The sequence below is a fragment of the Rhineura floridana genome, chromosome 1 (assembly GCF_030035675.1).
Source record: "Rhineura floridana isolate rRhiFlo1 chromosome 1, rRhiFlo1.hap2, whole genome shotgun sequence".
NCBI classification, from domain to species: domain Eukaryota; kingdom Metazoa; phylum Chordata; class Lepidosauria; order Squamata; family Rhineuridae; genus Rhineura; species Rhineura floridana.
Window position 1 is genome coordinate 255,763,495 of NC_084480.1, and position 24,178 is coordinate 255,787,672.

A 24,178-nucleotide genomic window follows, 5' to 3' on the forward strand; every position below is an offset into this window, starting at 1 on the left:
CCTTCACCCCTCTCTCCTTCTGCTCCCCTCTCCCCCTTCCTCTTTCCCTCTATTCTCCCCTCCCCCTCCTCCCCCATGGTCAGTTTTACCTATCCTAGCCATGATTGCATGGGAGTAAATACCACTGAACTCAATAGCATGCAAATGATCAGACCTACCTTTCCTCTCCTTCCCCTCTCCTCTCCCTTCCTCCTCACTTCTTTCTCCTCCACTGCCCACTCCAGGCCTCCCTCCCCATGGTCAGTTTTACCTATCCAAAACATGATAAGTGTTGTTGAACCGATTGGGAGCAGTGACCACAGTGCTATTAAATTAAACATACATGTAAATGGCCAATTGCCAAGAAAATCCAACACGGTCACATTTGACTTCAAAAGAGGAAACTTCACAAAAATGAGGGGATTGGTAAAAAGAAAGCTGAAAAACAAAGTCCAGAGGGTCACATCACTCGAAAATGCTTGGAAGTTGTTTAAAAACACTCTATTAGAAGCTCAACTGGAGTGCATACCGCAGATCAGAAAAGGTACCGCCAGGGCCAAGAAGATGCCAGCATGGTTAACGAGCAAAGTCAAGGAAGCTCTTAGAGGCAAAAAGTCTTCCTTCAGAAAATGGAAGTCTTGTCCGAATGAAGAAAATAAAAAAGAACACAAACTCTGGCAAAAGAAATGCAAGAAGACAATAAGGGATGCTAAAAAAGAATTTGAGGAGCACATTGCTAAGAACATAAAAACCCACAACAAAAAATTCTATCAATACATTCAAAGCAGGAGACCATCTAGGGAGGCGATTGGACCCTTGGATGATAAGGGAGTCAAAGGTGTACTAAAGAACGATAAGGAGATTGCAGAGAAGCTAAATGAATTCTTTGCATCTGTCTTCACAGTGGAAGATATAGGGCAGATCCCTGAACCTGAACTAACATTTGCAGGAAGGGATTCTGAGGAACTGAGACAAATAGTGGTAACGAGAGAGGAAGTTCTAGGCTTAATGGACAATATAAAAACTGACAAATCACCGGGCCCGGATGGCATCCACCCGAGAGTTCTCAAAGAACTCAAATGTGAAATTGCTGATCTGCTAACTAAAATATGTAACTTGTCCCTCGGGTCCTCCTCCGTGCCTGAGGACTGGAAAGTGGCAAATGTAACGCCAATCTTCAAAAAGGGATCCAGAGGGGATCCCGGAAATTACAGGCCAGTTAGCTTAACTTCTGTCCCTGGAAAACTGGTAGAAAGTATTATTAAAGCTAGATTAACTAAGCACATAGAAGAACAAGCCTTGCTGAAGCAGAGCCAGCATGGCTTCTGCAAGGGAAAGTCCTGTCTCAGTAACCTATTAGAATTCTTTGAGAGTGTCAACAAGCATATAGATAGAGGTGATCCAGTGGACATAGTGTACTTAGACTTTCAAAAAGCGTTTGACAAGGTACCTCACCAAAGACTTCTGAGGAAGCTTAGCAGTCATGGAATAAGAGGAGAGGTCCTCTTGTGGATAAGGAATTGGTTAAGAAGCAGAAAGCAGAGAGTAGGAATAAACGGACAGTTCTCCCAATGGAGGGCTGTAGAAAGTGGAGTCCCTCAAGGCTCGGTATTGGGACCTGTACTTTTCAACTTGTTCATTAATGACCTAGAATTAGGAGTGAGCAGTGAAGTGGCCAAGTTTGCTGACGACACTAAATTGTTCAGGGTTGTTAAAACAAAAAGGGATTGTGAAGAGCTCCAAAAAGATCTCTCCAAACTGAGTGAATGGGCGGAAAAATGGCAAATGCAATTCAGTATAAACAAGTGTAAAATTATGCATATTGGAGCAAAAAATCTGAATTTCACATATACGCTCATGGGGTCTGAACTGGCGGTGACCGACCAGGAGAGAGACCTCGGGGTTGTAGTGGACAGCACGATGAAAATGTCGACCCAGTGTGCAGCAGCTGTGAAAAAGGCAAATTCCATGCTAGCGATAATTAGGAAAGGTATTGAAAATAAAATAGCCGATATCATAATGCCGTTGTATAAATCTATGGTGTGGCCGCATTTGGAATACTGTGTACAGTTCTGGTCGCCTCATCTCAAAAAGGATATTATAGAGTTGGAAAAGATTCAGAAGAGGGCAACCAGAATGATCAAGGGGATGGAGCGACTCCCTTACGAGGAAAGGTTGCAGCATTTGGGGCTTTTTAGTTTAGAGAAAAGGCGGGTCAGAGGAGACATGATAGAAGTGTATAAAATTATGCATGGCATTGAGAAAGTGGATAGAGAAAAGTTCTTCTCCCTCTCTCATAATACTAGAACTCATGGACAATTCAAAGAAGCTGAATGTTGGAAGATTCAGGACAGACAAAAGGAAGTACTTCTTTACTCAGCGCATAGTTAAACTATGGAATTTGCTCCCACAAGATGCAGTAATGGCCACCAGCTTGGACGGCTTTAAAAGAAGATTAGACAAATTCATGGAGGACAGGGCTATCAATGGCTACTAGCCGTGATGGCTGTGCTGTGCCACCTTAGTCAGAGGCAGCATGCTTCTGAAAACCAGTTGCCGGAAGCCTCAGGAGGGGAGAGTGTTCTTGCACTCGGGTCCTGCTTGCGGGCTTCCCCCAGGCACCTGGTTGGCCACTGTGAGAACAGGATGCTGGACTAGATGGGCCACTGGCCTGATCCAGCAGGCTCTTCTTATGTTCTTATGTTCTTATGTTCTTATGATTGCATGGGAGTAAATCCCACTGAACTCAATAAACATGCAAATAATCAAACCTCCCCTCCACCTCCTTCCCCTCCCCATCCCCTGTAGTTTCACCTTTCCTAAGCATGATTGCAGGGGAGTAAATCCCACTGAACTCAATAAGCATGCAAATGATCAATCCATGCTCAGCAAACTTGCACAGGATTCCATTTTTTACCTCCCAGATTAAAAAGCAGAGAAATTCACCAATAGGCAAAAAACCTTGCAGTTTAAGAACATACCTTTGGCCAACCATATTTCTATCAAACTTTAAAAAGCAGGGAAATTGGGCAGCTATAGTGAATGCACCAGGGGAGCAGGAGACCTGACCTACTCTCTGATATATTGTACTGCCCTCCAAATTTGTAAAAATGCAACCACAATTTGAGTTGGTCTTTCACAGTCCAATCCACTTCCTGTAGCTGTAGAATTTGGTAACATGTGCCTCTGAGCATATGGTGAGTGGTGGGAACAACTGCAATCAGCCCAAACAACAGACACAAGACACTTGCGCTATGCTGATCTTGTGTTAGGAGGGAGGAAGCAACAATATTAAAATAGTTGATATAGGTCAGATAGTCACTTTAAATGTGTTTGATTTACTTTGCAATTTTACTGAAGTTTCCTATAGGAAATTATTCCCTTTTGCTTCTGTTTCTGTGAATATGTGAAGCACAGCAACACTTTGCAACACTAAAAAAAAGCTCCAAAAACAATTGTAGAATAATGGCACTGACTGTTCTGCAGAATGGTTTCCAACGGACACGAGGAGTGTCTCAGTTTGCACAAGATAAAACAGGGGGAGGTGAAATATATTCTAGCAAAATGCTAGGTGTGCTCTGCGTTTTTAATTGACCATGCCCACCTTTCCTTAAGTGGAGTAGTTTAAGCATGGAAATGGAAAATGAACTGCCTTCAAGTCAATTCCGACTTATGGCCACCCTATGAATAGGGTTTCCATAGTAAGCTGTATTCAGAGGTGGTTTACCATTGTCTTCCTCTAGTTTGAGCATAGCAGGCTGAGAACATACATCTTGGGCAGGCCAAGTTTGCTTTTTCCAACAGCTAGAGTCATTGCTTAAGTAGCAATATATTGTAATCAGTCTGATCTTACATCAAACTGCAGTTTCAGATTCAATTGTTAATGTGCCCAAAATAGAAATAGAGCATGACCTACAATTTGAAACACAAAAGGCGGTCTTCACCAACATATGACATTGACCAATAAAAAGGCTTTGAAATTAATAAAAATAAATTTGACACAGATTTCTAGGATGAATAATGGGAGAAACATAATTTTCTAGGTTAGATTCTCCGTAGAAGCAGTACTAACACAAAAAAGAAGCAAAGTAAGAAGAACACCAATAAACATACAAAAATATAATTCTCCATTCTTGGAGATGGCAGGTTTTGCCACCACTCACCATATGCTCAGAGGCACATGTTACTAAATTCTTCCAAGCTACTGTATTGAACTGTGAAAAACCAACCCAAATTATATTTGCAGTTTTACAAATTTGTAGGGCAGTACAATATCTCAGAGAGAAGGTCAGGTCTCCTGCTGCCCTGGTGCATTCACTATAGCTGCCCAATTTCCCTGCTTTTTAAAGTTTGATAGAAATATCGTTGGCTGTAGGTATATTCTTAAACCACAAGGGTTTTTGCCTATTAGTGAATTACCACTCTTGATTATTCCTTGAGATTATTCCACAGCTACTGCCCTCCAAATACTCTGCTTGTTTCACTTCATTTTTTTATACAGTTGTTATTTTTTAAAACTATAACAAAAAACATCACAAATAACAAAAAAATATACATATATGTGGTTATTTTCACCAGAAAAGATGATACAATTTATATAAACACAAATATTTGGGGTGCTTTCAGATCGCAAACATGTCAACCACATATCACAAACAGGCCTTTGGCAACAATTTCCCCCCCTAATTTGTCAGATTTTCTGCAGAAAGGATAAATCTGGACTAAATGAGGATAAAAATATGGGCTGGCATTTTGATGCCCATGATGTCATATGCATGTTGTGAAAAACTTGCACACCTGAGGAGCACAAATCCCACAGCACTCTTATCTGGAAGTGCCAACATTCAATGCTTCTTTATGTAGTTCTTCATAAATTATAGTTCTATTCCAGTATATCTCAAGGAGTTTTCAATTGTCCCATTAGTGTGGATTGTCTTATTTTCTCAGAGGCTCTTGAAGGGAGTAGGTTTTATCATCATCAAAGTCTGTCAAGCACTTCAAAGTTATTTATCTGTTGTTGGTAAGTTCTATTTCTCCCATTTGTTTTTGGCGATTGTTATCCTTGCCATAATAAGCAAGCTGTTTATCAAAGGTTGATTTTTGTATAAATTGTAACAATGCTTCCGTTTGTAAAGATACTGTTTCTTCTGTTATATATCTGATAGTTTCTGCAATGTTTTTTCAGAAAGCTGTTATATATTTGCATCACCTCAAGGTATGTCTGAAACCTGCATGTTCTTCCTTCTGTCCCCAATACCATGAGTTGGTTAAACGATTTGAAAATAGATATTTTGGAGAGGCATGTTTAATTTTTAATGCATCTAACAGCATGTGTATCTTTGAACCTTACTGTGAATCTCTCCTTGCCCACCCTCTGGCTCTCAGTGAAACCTGAAAATGAGCCCCTACCCTTTATCTGGCAATAGAGGCTGGTTGTAATGCAGAAGTATCAATAAACATTTCTGTTCTAAAACTGCATCCTCAAACAGCTCACATTCCTAGTGCAGTGCTACAGAAATATGAGTCACAATCACAGCAGTCTTTGCACCAGATCCTATAAACTGTTTTGCCAGCTCAGCAGTTCATAGGTGACCTGGTCAAAAGAACAAAAAGAATGGGGGGGGAATCCTGGGGAAAGCTAGCGTCTGAATAAATTTATAATGGCATTTCCCTCTCACTTCCTAAAATGTGTTAGTCCTTGAACCTGGTTCATTCTGTGAATGTGGTTATACTTAGAGCCTTATAGTGCCTTTGATCCTACACTTTAATCATGGAAATTAGAGATGGAAAAGGCCTGTTCAGCCCTCTAGTCAGTTTCCTGCTGGTACTCATATTTCTCACTGAGATCAAGAGGAGTTCTTCTCCCAGATCAAGGGCTGCACATGGATCATAACTTCTAAAATAATGTACTGAATTGCATTTTGAAAAGCTTGTCCAATGAATGATAAAAGAACGAAACCCTAAACTAAACCGATTCTTCTTGGACTATCCAGTCCAAAGCAATCTCAGGCTTGATGTTGGGCTTTAAAGAAAGAGGTAAATTTACAATATAGTTTTGTTTTATATGTACACATGGATAGTATTGCAGGCTTTTTGAATTCATATATAAGGTAGTTTGTAATTGTCTAAGTGGTAAAATAGGCTGATCCCCCTGCCCATTGCTAACATGATTGTTTCCCTTTTTCACCCAGCAGAGATAAATCTATCTGTGTCACACTTGCTGTTTAATGTTCCTGATTTTTTTTAGTGACTGTTGTTCCAATCCAGCTAGGGATGGGAGAGAAAATCTGCGAAATCAGACTTAGTACTGGATTCTGACTGAATTTGACTGTCTGCTATCTTTTCAGATTGGCACTGATTTCTTGCAGTGGGCTGCAGCTGTAATTGGCATGGTTTTTTTGCAGTGGGCTGCAGCTGTAATCGGCATGAATTTTTAAAAATCTCCCCCTGATTTTACGTAATTATCTTCATAATTGTATCTAAGTTGATGAATTTGTAACAGTGTGTAGGTGTGATAAATTGGAAAAAAATAAACCATGTGGAACACCGTAATCATTTACATAGGCATTTACCTTAAAAATTACCCAATATTTTTTTCACAACCAAAAAGCAAAACAAAAACAAAATGCCAGCAGATCAAATCGGCGAGTGCCAAAGCAATTGGGAACAACAACAAAAAAGGGTGGATTGGGATGGAATGACGAACTATTGGAATACAAGCAGATCAGAACTAGGCAGTGAACCCCATCCCTAAATCCAGCAAAGGAGATGCATACACAGAAACAGGCTTCTGTGCCTGCAGGCTATGTGGAACTGGATCTGCTTATCTATGCTGCAGTAGACTGGCTCAATACATTTTATTTATTGATTTGTACATTTCTACTCATGGTGACTAGTTGTTTGCAAATAGTTGCATAGAGGTAGAAGAGGACTGTGGGTAATAATGCTGGATGCATCTTTAACAATCACACAGGAGAGTCTGAGCCAATCTATTAGCATTTAGTTCCCACACAATGAGAAATGTCACCAACACTCATAATTTGGAATGTGTATCTCCTAATGCTCACCTTTAGTATGAATATTGTGACCCGACTCAGACAAGAATTCCCAACTCTCTTTCACCCTGACTCACTTACCCACTTTACCCTTCCCTCCCTCCTTCAATGTGTGCATTAGACACCCTGAGGAAACTACATTTCCCGAGGTGCCATGGGTCACTGTTGTAATGGCAGACCATATTGGGGGGATTGGGGAAAGCAATGTGGGGCTCCCATGTGGGAAGCAGAAGGGATGGAGGCTCACGGTGGATTGGAGAAAAGGATGCAGACCCCCATTACATGCCTGATGACATCACTGGGAGCACAGTGAGATTGAAAAATGCTCTAAACAGCCACAGTAATAACTGAGTTGTTTTGAACATGGATCGAACCCAGGGAACGTGTTTGTGTGTGTAGGGATGTTGTTCATCTCTGCACAAAATGCCAGTCCTGACTTTCTTAATCATGCATCCTTTGCCTTGTGCTGAACAGAATTAGTTCCTGCACAGTTGTTAGAGAAAACACTGGCTCAAAATATTGATGGTTGCTCTTATACCATCACTGACAATAAGATTCAATTATGCATCTGTGTCAGAATTGTTTAATATGTTTTTTAATAATGTTTTAACCCTTTTTAAAAGTTTTTTAAAAAATGTTTTAATGCTGTTTTAAGATCTTTTTTTATGATGTATTTAAGATCTGTTTTTATGATGTTTTAAAGTGTTTTAGTGCTTTGTTTGCCGCCCTGGGCTCCTGCTGGGAGGAAGGGTGGGATAGAAATTAATTAAATAAATAATAAATAAATTCTAGCATTTGTGAATTGGAACAATGCAGATTTCTCTTGCCCCTGCATTTGCATTAGCAGTGGTGCCATCAGGGCAGGACTTTGGAGGCAGAAGCCCAGGATCCCATGCAGCAGAATGAGCAGGAGGGGTCCCCTAGTGCAGCAGGGCTGATTTATCACATTTTGAAGTAAGTGAAGTAATATGTGTTATCATCTAAAATGGGAGGGGGAGGCTGTAAGACCATTATGTCCAGAGTCTAAAATTACCCCTAACTGTACCACTGTGCTCTGACATCTTGTCACTCAGTTTTTACGAGCTGTTGATTCTGGACAGTGGCTCATAGGTTAGGGCTATGATTGGTCCTCTGTGATCAGTGTTATATTCTTCAAGCTGTATGTTCAATTTTGTACATAGGTAGCATCATTGTGGATTTAATACATCTTAGAAATGTACAACAAAAACACACACAAAAAACTAACTACATGCAAATTCAGCTCCCAATTTGGGAAAGATAAATTGCTGCTTTTTTTGTTTTGTTTTGTTGTTACTGAATTTAGAATAATTCTTGAAAGTTTCTTCCACTTCTTATTTTTCTCCGATGGTCAGATATATTGCAAAGTTAATGAATATTCCTATGATCAGAATTATTATTATTATTATTATTATTATTATTATTAGTTTACTTGGTACAGTCGATGTGGCATTTCCTTTCATGCATATGGAACTCTTCAGTGTAATTAAACTGTTAAGTCACAACATGAAAAAGCCTGAAATCAACTGTTGGGCATGTCTGTGTATCTTGTGGCACTGGTCCGAGCAGAAACGTTTGAAATGATGAGGCGCTGCTGCCATGGGGTTTGCAAAGTGGAAGCCTGCCAAGTCATTTTTAATATCCTCCATAGTAGTTTGAATTCATATAATTTTCAACACAGGGGCATGAATGACTAAATGTGAAATGAATCAAACTGCCAAGGGAGATATAAAAATGCTCTGCAGAGTTGCAAAATTCAAATATGAGTCTCACCTGCAGCTAGCTTACCTTAGCGAGTATTTATTGCCCCATACATCTACCTTTTGCTTTTATAGTTCTGCACAACATAGGAAGCAGACCTCTAGTGGTGTGGCACCTACTCTTTGGAATTCCCTCCCCTTAAAAATTAGACAGGCACCATCTGTGTTGTCTTTTCGGCACCTACTGAAAATCTTTCTATTTCAATAAGCCTTTTAAGTAGACACCTTATCCCAGTCTGTGTCTGTGTTGGAGTTGCTTTTTAAGATGTTTTTAAAGCTTTTTTTTTTAAAAAAAGATGTTTAAAACTTTTTTTTGTTTTAAGATGTTTTTAAAGATGTTTTGTTTTAATATATTTTAAATTCTGTTTTTAAGATATTTTAGAGTCTTTTTAGTGTCTTGTTTGCCACCCCGGGCTCCTTTTGGGAGGAAGGGTGGGGTATAAATTTAATAAATAAATAAAATAATAGCCCAGGTAGAGGAAAAGCTACTGATGGCAAGGCCTTGTAAGAATAGGATCCACAGAGAAGATTTCCAGGAATAAGGCTTTGAAAACAGCCGCCCATTTAGAAACAAAATCTCCATTTAATTTGTTGGGCACATTGCATGGGCTACCTAGAAGCATGTTGACTGGAGCTGGGACAATTGCTACCGCATGGATAAGATCCAAAACACTATCTACACATGCATAAGAGGACTTATTTCAATGGACTCTTAGGCAAGCTTACCTCTCTGGTGGGCACGCTGGCCCTCATGGGTACCATGTTGGAGATCCCAAGTCGAAGTGGTAACACAACCAACAGCGTATAGTAAGTATAGGAGTGATTGGTAATTACAACCTTAGTTGCCTTGTACTGGATGAACATGGAAAAAGTAGTATATCAGTGATCTAAAGCAATCAGTACATAGTTGCTCTATAGACTTCTATTTGATTCCCACCCCCTCTTCATTTTAACTCCTGGAGTTTTCCCTGTGTGATGAGTTCCTCATGCCTCTATTCAATGCACTTTCTGAACATGCTAATTTGGTTGTGGGATTGTCCCTCTGTGCATTCATTACTCGAACTTTCAGGCTTTCACTTCTGTCAGTAGGACAGTTTGACAAGGTTCAAAATCTTGCATTCGTTAACAGGAACGGATGTACCACTTTATCTCCTGTGTAATTAATTGGCAACTAAGGAGCAGGTTTCTGTGGCCAAGGAAGTCTGAAATTAGCATAATGTATCACAAAACAATTTTCTAGTGTAAGAAGAATTTAAATGTTTGACCCGGTCTGAAAAAAGGCTGTTAAACTAGGCAATCAATTTTCTTTAGATTGAAAACAAACCTTATTATACTCAGCTGCTTCCTCCTATGATACGAGGCTGTAATTAGTTTCCCATGCAAAACCTTGGCAGCTAAGTCAGTCATTGTAAAGAGAACCAGGTTCCATAGAGCACTGAGGAAGTTTCATTCTCTCTTTCCAAGCTTTTATGGATTTCCACCCCAAATGGTTAAAATGGTTTTCCGAAGAATCTTATGCACCAGTTTTGTTCAGCAAGAGTAAGACAGCCACCACACCAATGGAACAGCCATCTTCTTCAGCTCATATAACAGGTGTGACATCTCCGACAAAGCATCCTCCCCCGCTATTACAACCATCTTCGGGGGGTACTTTTCCTTCCCCTATGAAGACACAGACAACAGAGCAGAATCAAATTGTTGTAAAGAAAGAATCTATATATTGTTGGTCTTTACAACTCCAGCAGAATTCAATAGTTCTCTCACACCTACCATACCCTAGTTTCTGTGTACAACCGCATAATCTAAAATTGTACTATTTGAAATTATTTCAATCTTGGCACATTGGTCCAATTAATCTTAAAGATTTAGTTAAGATTACTGTTTTGTTTAATTTTCCCACTGAGTCTACAGTATTGTTTTCTTTTGTATCTTGTAAATTGGTCAGTTTATTTTTAGCCAAGAAATTCTGGCTCTGGGAGCGAGGTATTTCTGTACATAGATATTTTTTAAATTCGGCGACTCCTTCCCCCCTGATCATTAAGCGGCCAGAAGTGAGTTCCTGTGATCAATCACCACTTCTCAGAGAATCATATCAGGATCGTGCTGTTTCCTCACTTCCCCCTAGCCTAGATGCTTTGATGAGTTCTAGGGACTCCGTAACCAACTGTAATGATTATAAAGTATCGGCGTCTTTGCCCACTGTATCCCCACTTTTAATTGAGTACCCTAAACAAATAGAGCCAGCTGATCAGCCTCTGATACTCCAAGGGCCCCATGTTGAAGAATTAGTGACTAAATTCCCTAGTTTCTCTGACATGGCTCAACAAGACATCATTCATGACCTGCATAATCTCCTTAGGCTGTTGCAGAATACCAGGTTGTCACAGAGTACAAAAAATTCTGACCATCATTCAGTAGCCGAAATTGCCTATAGCTCCTCAGAAAAAATCGCTATGACGGATTTGGCACTTTCTGTTTCTCTTGGGGACCAACCTCATACAAACCCTCTTAGATATAGATCTTTATCAGAATCTGATGCCGCTCGCTTTTGAGTTTCATCACAACTAGATTTGACCTCCTTTTGTATGCCTCCCTCCCCGGAGAATCGGGGTGGATGTTTACCGAGGGTCTTTGATAGAAACCCCATTCCCACAATATCGGGTAGAGGGAAGTATAATCAGTTAACACCATATGACCGCCCCAAGGAAGGTAGAGCATATCGCCACTTACTAACCCCTGCACAATTAGCTCAAAAGGAGAGACAGACTTCTTTCCCAAATAATTTTTTTGGATCCCAGATTCTGCTTCTTAATGCAAGATCTGTAAATAGGAAATCTGTGATTATTCAAGATCTTATTCTGGATGAACAAGCTGATTTATTATGCATTACCGAAACCTGGTTAGAGGAGGCTGGCGGAGTGAACTTGATTAGTCTCTGCCCGCCTGGCTTTTTGGCCTTACATCAACCCAGACTTGAGGATCCTGGAGGTGGAGTAGCAATAATATACAGAGAGACTATCTCTCTGACTAGAGTGCCGTTTCCATCTCTCCCTGGGTTTGAAGCGCTTAGTCTAAAATCTGGCAGCCAGGATGGTTTGGCAATTTTACTGATCTATCGCTCCCCATGTTGCTCTATGACCGCCTTGCAGCAGCTATCGAAGTTGATTTTGGAACTAATGTTGGTGTCCCCCAACCTGTTAGTATTGGGAGATTTCAACATTCATGTCAATTCCTCTTTATATGGTGCGGCCCGTGATTTTGTGACGACTATGACCACCTTGGGATTATCTCAATTAATTAAGGAACCCACACATAGAGCTGGTCATACTCTTGATCTTGTTTTTTATACTGGCCTGGATGAAGAGGACTTGGCACTTAGTGATTTATCTATTCGCCCATTACTTTGGACAGATCACTATTTGATTAAATTTAAAATACCACCATTACATACTCCTTTTAGAGGAAAGAATCCTTTAAAAATGATTCGCCCAAAAAGGTTATTAAATCCAATTGTTTTCTTATCTACTGCTGAAAAATTTTTTGTTCCTCGAACTAGTGACTCCATTGTTGATTTAGTAGATTCTTGGAATAATACAATGTCCAGGACTATAGATGCTATTGCCCCTTTACGTCCACTTACTCACTCTCGATCTAAGGTGGCCCCATGGTTTTCTAAGGAATTGGCAGATATGAAACGGATTTACAGGAGCTTAGAGCGTCGTTGGCTGAAGACACGGAGCCTTTTTGACCAACTTCAGGCCAAGAACTTTTTGAAGCATTATATGACATCTAGATCTACGGCACAAAGAGCCTTTTTCTCGGCTGCCATTTCGTCTGCCGACAGCCGACCAAAGGAACTCTTCTGGGTGGTTAAGGACTTGCTTAATCAAGACCAACATAAGCCGAATTTCGATCATTCTGCCTCCCGTTGTCAAGAACTAGCCACATATTTTAGTACTAAAGTTGCCCAGATTCATTCTGATCTTGATACTAATAATGTTGTAATCGATGCTGTGCCCTCTACTACAGTTACTATCTGCTCTTCCACTTTAGACTCATTTCAGCTCATCCATCCCGCTGATATAGATAATCTTTTGGAAGGGATGAGACCCACCACGTGTTCACTAGACCCATGCCCCTCCTGGATTATAAAACAGTCCAGAAAGGGACTCGCAGACCGGATCAGTGAGGTGATCAATGCTTCCCTCCAACAAGGCCACCTTCCAGGCAGCCTAAAGGAAGCAATTGTCATTCCCTTATTTAAAAAGCCTTCTTTGAACCCTTCCAGTTTAGATAGTTTCTGTCCCGTGTCCAACTTACCTTTTTAAAGTAAAATTATTGAGAAAGTGGTGGCCTCTCAGTTCCAGAGTTTCCTGGAGCTGACAGATTACTACGACTCATCTCAATCTGGTTTTAGGCCGGGTCATGGAACTGAGACCGTATTGGTGGCCTTAGTGGATGACCTCTGGAGAGAGTTAGACAAGGGGAAAGTTTCTTTGTTAGTCTTTCTTGATCTTTCAGCAGCGTTTGACACGATCGACCATGACATTCTCTTGGGCCGCCTCTCCGAGATGGGCTTACGAGGCACTGTTTTTCAGTGGCTCCGCTCTTTCTTGGAGGGCAGATCACAGAGAGTACTATTTGGGGATTTTAGCTCTGATCCCTGGCCATTGGCATGCGGAGTACCACAAGGCTCGGTGCTTTCACCGATGCTGTTTAACATTTACATGAAACCGCTGGGAGAGATCATCCGGAGGTTTGGAATTCGGTTTCACCAATATGCTGATGACACCCAGCTTTATTTTTCCTTCCCTCCGGATATGAAAGATGCCATCCTTCCTTTAAATAATTGTCTAACAGCCGTTAAGACCTGGATGACACAGAATAAGCTGAAATTGAACCCAGATAAAACAGAGGTGCTGGTGGTTGGGCACCGAACCAAGTTGGAAATAGGGAATGTACCGTTACTAGACGGAGTTTTACTCCCTCTAAAGACCCAGGTTTGTAGTTTGGGTGTCCTTCTGGATTCGGCCTTGACTTTGGAGGCCCATGTCTTAGCAACTTCCAGTTAGACTATTGTAACTCGCTTTATACTGGACTTCCCCTTAAAATACTTCGTCAACTGAAATTAGTCCAAAGAGTGGCTGCCAGGATGTTAATAGGAGCAGGTTGGCGAGTTCACACTACTCCGCTCCTAAAACAACTACACTGGCTTCCAATTTCTTATCGAGTTCAGTTTAAAATCCTGGTTTTAACATTTACAGCTTTATCTGGTTCAGGCCCTAGTTATCTTTCAAATCGTATTTCGTTTTATGAGCCTGCTCGTTCTTTAAGATCTTCATTAGACCCCGGCCTTAATATTCCTTCTTTTTCCCAAATTCATCGGACTGGTACTAGGAATAGATCGTTTTCGGTGGTAGCACCAACTCTTTGGAATTCTCTTCCGCAGGAAATTCGTTCTTCCCCCTCTTTAATTAGTTTTCGTCGCCAAGTTAAGACCTTTTTATTTCGGTTAGCTTTTGAATTGTAATGTGAGAGATAATTTATATTTTTTTATATATTGTATATTGTATAATGTGTTTGCACTATTTTTTTTTTTGGCCGCTTAGAATTCTTTGGAACTGAAGCGGGATATAAACTTTTTAAATAAATAAAATAAATAAACAGCCACCATCTTAGCCCCTCCACTCCCTCAAAGGTATCTGGTTGCTTATCCACTGAGACCTCTGAAGCTTACATGCTAGTTTGGACTGTAATAAGACCATGCTAATCCATGACTTGATCATGGATGAAGGGCTGACCTGGCTCATACCACTGAGACCTGGATGGGTCAGCAGCATGGGCCTAAGCTGTGCCCACCCTTGTACTCGATGCAACACCAGGTCAGACCTAGGGGATGGGTAAGACATTGTCTATAGGAGGTGTATCTTCTTTACCAGAAAGCTTCTTGATCTTGGGATAGGCTTAGAGGATTTGTACTTGCTGTTGGGCCAGAGAGACAGATTGGGGGTGCTGCTGGTGTACTGACCATCCTGCAGCGCAGTGGCCTCCCTGACCAAGCTGGTTGAAGTGGTCTGTAGCATGGTGTTGGAACCCCAGAAAGATTGTCCTGGATTGCTTTAATATTAATGGAGAGGCTGTTATTGGGCCAACTTAGGACTTCATGGCATCTATGCCAACTATGAGCCTGCGTCATATGGTTATCAATTCAACCCCCTGAGCAGGTTTACCAAAGGCCTGATCCTTGGCTGGGGTTTCACAGACCAGAAGGGAGGGTAAGGTAATGACCAAGGCTGAAGGGAAACTGTAACAAATGGTGGCAGCGGTGAAGAGAATAACAATACCAGTATTCAGAGTCTCTGGGAATACTAGTATTAGGATGTGACTGGTGGTTGCCTAGCAGGGGGATCTGTTGAGATCTGTGCTAGAGCAGGGAGAGAAACAATAAAAAAGGACAGTCCGGACTGGTGGAGTCCCTGGTGGTGCCTAGTGACAGGCAGTAACCACGAGCAGGTAGGAACCTGACAGGGAGAGCCAGGGAAGGACGCCTCACACATGGTGGTAGCGGTGGGATACAAACAACAGAGAATCCAGATACGAACCTTGTGAGAGTGACTGGCAAAGAGTGTGTGGCAAAGAGTGAGTGAACTCAAACACTATGGCTGAATACATAAAAATGAAAAGAGAGGAGCTGGTGGAGAAGTGCATAACATTCAATTTACCTCACAAGGGTAAAGGGGTAGATGAATTGAGGGTAGCACTTATAGGATTTGCTACTGCCCAGCAAAAACAACTGGTCAGGGAAGAGACCCCAGAAGGATATTTAAGCAATCCTGCTTATATAGAGTACTTGAGAGAGAAGTTGAAGATGGAAACTGAGAGATTGAGGATGGAAGGTGCAGAGAAGGAAAAACAGAGAGAGTTGGAAGCTGAGAGATTGAGGATGGAGGCTGAGAAAAAAGACAAACAGAGAGAGTTGGAAGTTGAGAGATTGAGGATGGAGGCTGAGGAAAAAGACAAGCAGAGGGAGTTGGAAACAGAGATTGAGGATGGAAACTGAGAGAATGAGAGTGGATGCGGAGATACAAGGGGAAATATTAAAATTGGAAAGAGAGAAGTTTCATTCTGATGAAACAAGAAAGGACAGAGATGGAGCAAAAATAAAAATTACTCCAAAGGACTTTGCTGTCTATGAGCCTGGTCAAGATCCTCAAATTTACCTCAGCACTTTGAAAAAGCAGCTCAGTTGTGGGGGCTACCTGAAGATAAATACATGCAGTATTTATCAAACCTGATTAAAGGGGAATTGGCTGAGGTATACCAATATTTCCCCTCAGACAGGCCCGTCACCTATGCTGAATTCAAAGAAGCAGTGTTTAAAAGATTCAGACTGGGGCCTGATTATTTTAGAAAGCTTTTCAGAAACTGCCAGATACAGACAGGGAGGTCTTTCGTGGAGCTGGGGGCAAAACTGATGGACATATTTGGGAAATGGCTGACAAGTGCAAAAGCTCAGTCTGTGGAGGAGGTGAAAAACCTCATGATATTGGATCAATTATACCATCAGTTACCACCAGAAATAAGGCTCCTGGTCAAAGACCGTTCCCCTACATCGGTGCAGGAGGTCGCAGAGATGGCGGATCACTTCGCCTCCAACAGAACTGGCTGGGTGGGGAAAACATCAAGAGATTTTAAACCCAGACCATATAATGCTGGCAGAAGGGATGTGGTACCACAGTGAGTGAGTCCTCCAGTAAAATCTGAAGGGCACAGGACACCCCAGAGTGGATCTGTGTACCCTAAAAGTGAGGAGAAATTATGCTACAAATGTGGTAGACTGGGGCACCTACGTTTTCAATGTGAGGTTGCCAACCCCATTAGTAATCCTGCTCAGACAAGGACAGTGAAAACAGAGCCCAAGGCTTTAGAAATAGCGAAAAAGGTTCAGTTCTGCCAGATAAACTGGACAGAAGTAACAGACCTTGATTCAAGTCTGAGAGAGGAAGTGAGTGTATAAGGGGCAAATTATTGGGCATTGCTTGATACTGGTGCCGCTCAGACATTACTGAGGCCAGATTTAATAAAATCTGAGGTAATATTACCTCAGGAAACTGTGACTATCCAAGCAGTGAGGGGTCAACCAGAAAGTTTGCCTGTGGCACTGGTGGATATGACTTGGAGAGGCCGATAGGGCCGATATAAAGTAGGCATTAATGCCCAGCAACAAGAACCAGTAATACTGGGAAGGGATGTAATGGGCGCCCAAGGAAAGATCTATGTAGTGACCAGACAGCAAATTGGCAGAGAAAAAGAAGCCATATTGAGGGGGGCTGAAACAAACAGGGTGGAATCTGTTAACCAGCCTCAGGTCACCATAGCAACCACTAGCAGGCCTGCTGAAGGAGACAAACTGTATCAAGTGGTCTCTGATAATGATGAGGCAGATCAATTCAGGGAAGAGCTACAAAAAGATATAAGTCTGAAGCAGATAAAGGAACAAGCTCTGACCCAACAGATTCCTTTCACTGACAAACTGAGGAATCAAGTTGTGTGTGAGAATGGGATTTTATATAGACTGTGGATGCCTGCTGAGAGAAAGGATGAATGTGAACCAGTGAAGCAATTAATAGTACCTAGGAAATACAGAACCAGATTGCTAGAGGTAGCCCACGATGTCCCATGTGCAGGACATCTGGGAATAAAAAAAACCAAGAGGAGATTGGCTGCACACTATTATTAGCCAAACATCTCCAAAGATGTAAAACAACATTGTCTATCCTGTGGAATATGCCAAAAGGTGGGAAAAAGTGGAGTAAAGACTAAGGCACCCTTAAAGCCCCTTCCTATAATTGGACAACCCTTTTATAGAGTGGGAATAGATTTGGTGGGCCCTTTTTCCAAACCCACAAGGCATGGCAAGAAATATCTAGTGGTGGTGGTGGATTTTGCCACCAGGTACCCAGACGCAGAAGCACTAAGATCCGTGGAAGCCCCTGTAGTGGCAGAGGCTTTATTAAAAATCTTTATGAGGCTGGGTTTCCCTCATGAATTGCTGACGGATCAAGGCAGTGTATTCATGGGAGAAGTGATGCAATGTATGTGGAAATGTTGTGGTCTAAAACATCTAAAGACCACTACTTACCATCCCGCCACTAATGGGTTAACAGAGAGATTCAATGGCGTTTTGAAGGGCATGATCAGAAGCTATGTTCAAGATCACCCACAAGACTGGGATGAACGGTTGGGATGCTTCTTATTTGCATACAGAGAAGTCCCTCAGGAGTCAACAGGCTTCTCACCCTTTGAACTCATGTTCACTAGAAAAGTGAGGGGACCTTTGGAACTATCAAAACATTCATGGGAAGGAACCCTGGGAGAGTACAAAACATCTGTAGTAGATTTTGTATTGGAATTCCACAATAAATTAACATCAATGATGGAGGTGGTGGAAAAGAATTTGAGTCAAGCACAGGAGAAGCAACGTTACTGGTATGACAGAACAGCCAGGGAACGTGTGTATGATGTGGGAGATATGGTTATGGCGTTCATACCCAGGAAACATGACAAATTACAGGCTAACTGGGAAGGACCATATACCATAAGAGAAAGGCTTGACACAGTGACGTATGTAATTACCACAGACCAATTAAACAAAAGCAAAGTGGTTCATGTAAATATGTTGAAGCCTTACCATACCAGGGATGCAAAGGTGTTGCAAGTTACCTTATTCCCTGAGGGAAGTGGGCCTGAACTTCCAGATTTGGTACAGGAAAGCAAAGACAAAGGAGGGGTAGATCAAGTGGAATGGTCAGAGGAGGTGAAGGAGGAAGAGGAGATTCTGAGAGTTTTGAAAACCTATAGGAATCTCTTTAGCAACAAACCTGGCCGAACCAGTATAGTTATACATTCCATTGATACTGGAGATCATGCCCCAATCAGATCTGTTCCGTACCGTGTGAATGGGAAAGTTTTGAATGAGATCAAAAAGGAGGTGGAAGAGATGCTGGAATTAGGAGTGATCAGGGAATCCATCAGTCCCTGGGCCTCAAGTATTGTCCTGGTTCCGAAAAAAGATGGAACGACAAGGTTTTGCATTGATTATCGGCTAATCAATAAAATTACTGTCCCAGATGCGTATCCTATGCCTAGGGTAGACGCAATGTTAGAGTTATTGGGGGCAGCAACCATTATCTCTACACTAGATCTCTGTAAAGGATTTTGGCAAATGGAACTAGACGAGCAATCCAGAGCCAAAACTGCCTTCAGTACACCAGATGGGTTATATGAGTTTGTGACCTTACCCATGGGACTAAGGAACTCACCAAGTTCATTTCAGAGGCTAATCAATACTGTGTTGCGAGGCATGTCAGATTTTGCAGTGGCCTATATCGATGACGTGGCCATTTTTAGCAAGTCGGTGCCTGAGCATGTCCAACACCTGACAACAGTATTGGAGGCCTTAAGAAAAGCAGGCCTCACAATAAAAGCTAAGAAATGCCAGTTTGGACTAAAGGAAGTAATCTATTTAGGACATAAGGTGGGGAGTGGGAAAATCACCCCCTTATGGAGCAAGGTGGAGGCAATACAAGCGTGGCCGATCCCCTTAACCAAAAAACAAGTAAGGGCATTTCTGGGTGTGGCTGGATTTTATAGGAAGTTTGTGAGAAATTTTGGGGAAATAGCAACCCCCTTGCATGAATTAACAAAGAAGAAGTGTTCTGAGCGTGTGGTATGGACGGATGAATGTCAGAAGGCTTTTGATCTACTAAAGCAAGCCTTGTGCCAAGGACCCATATTAATAGCACCAGACTATGAGAAACCATTCATCATGGCTACAGATGCATCGGACCTGGCGCTGGGAGTCGTCTTGCTACAGGAGAGAGAAGGCACCTGACATCCAGTGGCGTATCTGAGTCGCAAGCTGACGCCGAGGGAGAAAAACTATTTGTCGGTCCAGAAGGAGTGCCTAGCGGTCGTGTGGGGACTGAACAAGTTGCGCCCATACATGTGGGGATGAAGATTCACAGTGACTACGGATCATCGGGCCTTGTTATGGTTGCAGACTATGAAAAACCATAACACTATGCTGCAGAGGTGGTCCTGGGCCCTACAGGACTATCAGGTGGACTTCCAGTTCATAAAAGGCAAGGACAATGTACTGGCCGATGGACTTTCCAGGCAAGTGGCTGGGACTGCAGTGACATGACCAGACAGAGGAACAAAGAAAGACATTTTCCCCATAGAGACTTTTATTTGTTAACGCGTCGTATAAATCCTGGAACAGGAATAATACTCTGCTGTTGTTTAAGGGGGGGGGGGAAATGTGATGTTCCTATATTAATGTATATATGGTAAGTGTTGTTGTTTAGAAGATACATGGTAAGTGGAGTGAAAGAGGGGGAGTGAATGGGCAGTAGAATGCGAGATGATTGGCTGAGTGTTTAAAATGGCTGAACGTATAAAAGGAAGAGTGAGAGTGGAATCTGGGGGGGAGAAGAGAACTGAGTGGGTTGCTTGGTGGGGTTTAGAGAGTTGTTTGCCAGGAGGGAGGTGGAGTTCGGATTAGTATTGAGTAAAACCATATGCTTATGTGCCTTAAGAGGAAATCTTGTTAATCTTGTTAGCTTTGTTATCTGTAATAAATACTTAATTTGGTTTGCCAAAGGCCTGATCCTTGGCTGGGGTTTCACAGACCAGAAGGGAGGGTAAGGTAATGACCAAGGCTGAAGGGAAACTGTAACAAATGGTGGCAGCGGTGAAGAGAATAACAATACCAGTATTCAGAGTCTCTGGGAATACTAGTATTAGGACGTGACTGGTGGTTGCCTAGCAGGGGGATCTGTCGAGATCTGTGCTAGAGCAGGGAGAGAAACAATAAAAAAGGACAGTCCGGACTGGTGGAGTCCCTGGTGGTGCCTAGTGACAGGCAGTAACCACGAGCAGGTAGGAACCTGACAGGGAGAGCCAGGGAAGGACGCCTCACACAGGGCTCACCCTCAGTATAGCCTTTGTCCTGAGTAATGTAAGGGGTGGTTTTGAAGATGGGGGGCGTACATAGCACCCTACTGTCATGGTTGGGTCACCATCTGATAAAGTTTGGATTGGTGGTGGCAATTCTTCCTGCAAGGGTGTTAGGTTGGTCTTCTTGGATGGTTTCCCCCCAGAGATTAATGAAATCTGATTAATTGTGCCCATCATGTCAGTGGGGACAGTAAAAAAAGGTGCACATCACAGCCTGCACTGCATCCTCAATCAGCCAGTTAGGGGATCTCTTTTGGGTAGCCTGGAGGTTATTGACTTCCATTGTGGCCAGTGATCCCTGGAGCCTTCAAGGAGCTTCTGTAATCAACTAGCTGCACATTTTTAGGATAAAAAGTTACGGTAGTTCCAGTCTTCCTTTGGGGCCTAGTTCAGAGTGTGCTTTTCAGTGCCCTGGCACTATTCTATTCCGAAAGCTATTTAAAATCTATATGATGCTGTTGGGCATGGTCATTAGGAGATTTGGGACAAGTTGCCAACAGTATGCTGAGGACACTCAGTTCTGTTTCTCTATAACATCTGAATCAGGAGAGGCTGTGCAAGTTCTGGGCCAGTACCTGGATACAGTGGTGGGCAGATGAGGGCAAATAAATTAAGCTTGAATCCCTGTGGTGAGTGGTTCCTATGTCTGATAAGTAGGCCTGTTGCCTGTCCTAGATGAGATTGCACTCCCTCTAAAGGAGCAGATACACAGCCTGGGGGTTCTCCTGCATCAACATCTGTCGCTGGAGGTGACCTCTGTGCCTTCTACTGACTTCTCCTGGTGCATTAGCTGCAGCTGTTCCTGGACCAGGATAGCTTGACCACAGTAGTCCATGCATTGACAACTTCAATACTGGATTACTTCAGTGCACTATGTGGGGCTTTCCTTGCGGTTGTTCTGGAAGCTGCAGTTCATGCAGAATGCTACTGCATGAGATCTCGCCAGCATATTACACCTCTGCTCAAAGTTCTGCACAGGGCCAGGTTCAAGGTCTTACTATGAGTATATAAAGGACCAGTTTAAGTGAGGGATTGCTTGCCCACTATGTGCCTATTTGACTGCTTTGATCTGTGGAACTTTTAACTCTTGCAAGAACCCCCTGTCCACCCTCCCCCCCCCACAGCCATTGTAGGAAGGAAGGAAGTACCTGAAGAGGGCTCTAGACATGACTGAGGGTTATCCACTATGAAGAGTTTCACATTTCAGTTTACATATTCATTTGCTTCAGTTTTTGTCTCTTGCCCTGAAGTCAAAGGGTAGACTGAGTACAACATTTTAAAAAACCCAGACTCCAATTTCTCAGGTAACATTAAAGGCTAGATGGACAATATGAGTTTCTGTGGCTCATACAACTAGGATTTTAGCTCCCAGTGCTGGACAGGACAGGGATATAGTGGCAGCATTGACACAGAAGCACTGCTTCAGAGAATAACAGAGCAGATGATAGGATGAGGAGTTTAGTCATGACCATTGATGAGTCTCTAGTCCAGGGATGTGGAACTTATGGGCTCACAGATGTGGCTGGACTACAACTCCCATCATTCTTGACAACTAGCCATGCTGGCTGAGGCTGGTGAGTTTTGGGGTGTGTGTCTAACAATATCTGGAAGGCCACAGGTTTCCCATCCCTAAGCTATTCTACTGAGAACAGTTGATGCAGCTCTGTACTACTGCTTCCAAGCAATAATAAATGTTGAGACAAGGCAAGTGGAAGAGCAGGCACTTGTCAAATTACTCTTTGCACTGAGCCAGTTACATCCAACTCACAGGGTGAGGTGGCCCAAGACTTCATGTGAACTTTGATGGGATATGACCAATTTAGGCATTACCTTGTAATGTAAGTGGTCCTGGATGTCCCAAGTGAGCACTGTACCAACTGCTCACAACACTTGCCTCGTGGGAAATTCAATAAATGAAATTCATTGTCATCATCAAAACTTTGTGAGTTGGGAGGTTCACAATTATTGGTTGGCAGCAATGTCTAATCTTTCCCCAGGCTCCAGGATTATAGAAAGTGCTGCTAGTCAGTGACAGCCAGCACCCACTTCAGATGTTACATTTTCTTGTTTAAAGTGTATACTCTGAGACAGGGAGGACAACTTGTATAAGCAAGATATGCAAGATAGGGAATCTGTTAATCAGCCCATAGAGATAGGATGAAGATGAGGAAATCTAGGAAATGGGGTTTATGGATAGAAGGCTACCCAGTCAATGCAGTATGAGTTGCAATGCGGCTTTTCCATCAAAAAGGAAGGTTTTTAGCATCGGCTAATTTAATTAAACAATTTGACTCCATGTAGGTTTTGCTTTTGGAAACCCTGCCAAAAAATGGCTACTATGAGAACCATGGGATGCAAAATTGAACAATAGAGGTTTGTTCTTAGCAAATGGTATTCAAGCCAGGACATGACCACCCGGAAGGCTTGATATGCTTCACTACAGATGAGATAAGATATGTTTTTGAAGTACAACTGACTATCTGATGTCTGTTACTGGATCCTTCAGGCTAAATTTTGCCTTGTGTTACATCAGAGCATTTTGCAGTGGGGCAAATTTGGTACAACAATTTGGGGTTGTGTTGGGAAGGAACATGGGAAACTGGCTTTTCAAAGGTCACTTTTCTCCCATTGCAAATGGCATGTAGGTCCACAATATGGATCAGAACTGTGTTGGGGGCAAAGGGTTCACTCTTCCCCTCTCTGCACCCTGTGGTCCTGACCGAGGCTGTGCCTCCCCACACTGACTACTTCATGAAAATAAAATCAGCCATGCAAGGGCTAAAGACGTGAACAATGTTATGTCTGGTTTGGCCCTGCCTTGTAAAGCCTTTCATTCTCTTTTGCATTACATCTGACTGGAGAGTACAATGTTTGCTTCCATTTATTATTAGTTGGAAAAGGAAAAGCAAGAATTCTGGTCTCCTTATGGGAGGAAGGGCGGGATCTAAATTTAATAAAAAAATAAATTCCAGCAAAACTGTTTCCAGAAATGTAAAATATACCACTATTGATTATTTACCATTTTTTTAACATTGTGAAGAGCTTGAGGAGGTAGGGAATTAAGGTCAAGTATTAGCCCAAAAGCTGCACAAGGCACAGGTGAAACTCTGGAATCCAGGTTTCCCAGATCAAAAATTAATTTTCTAATCACTGAACCAAACTGGAGACTGTTCAAATGGCATAAAATGGCTGTTTTTTGACCATATAGGTATGCTAACGCTAAACTGCTCTGGAATTTTCCACCAGTCTGTCCACTGCCTTCTACTGAAGTTATGTATTAACAACTCTGTGTGGGATCACAGCTTAATTCTTTGGATTAACTTTGCACACTGATCAGTCAAATCA

The 24,178-nt window shown here is 42.2% G+C and overlaps 1 long non-coding RNA gene across 1 annotated transcript in view; it reads left to right on the forward strand.

Annotated features, from left to right (window-relative positions):
* The first annotated feature begins 5,770 nt into the window (after window positions 1-5,770).
* Window positions 5,771-24,178, forward strand: part of LOC133372125 (uncharacterized) — a 61,975-nt gene continuing 43,567 nt past the window's right edge. The window contains exon 1 of the long non-coding RNA XR_009759458.1: window positions 5,771-6,015. This is a non-coding gene — a long non-coding RNA (uncharacterized LOC133372125). The remainder of the gene's footprint in view (window positions 6,016-24,178) is intronic.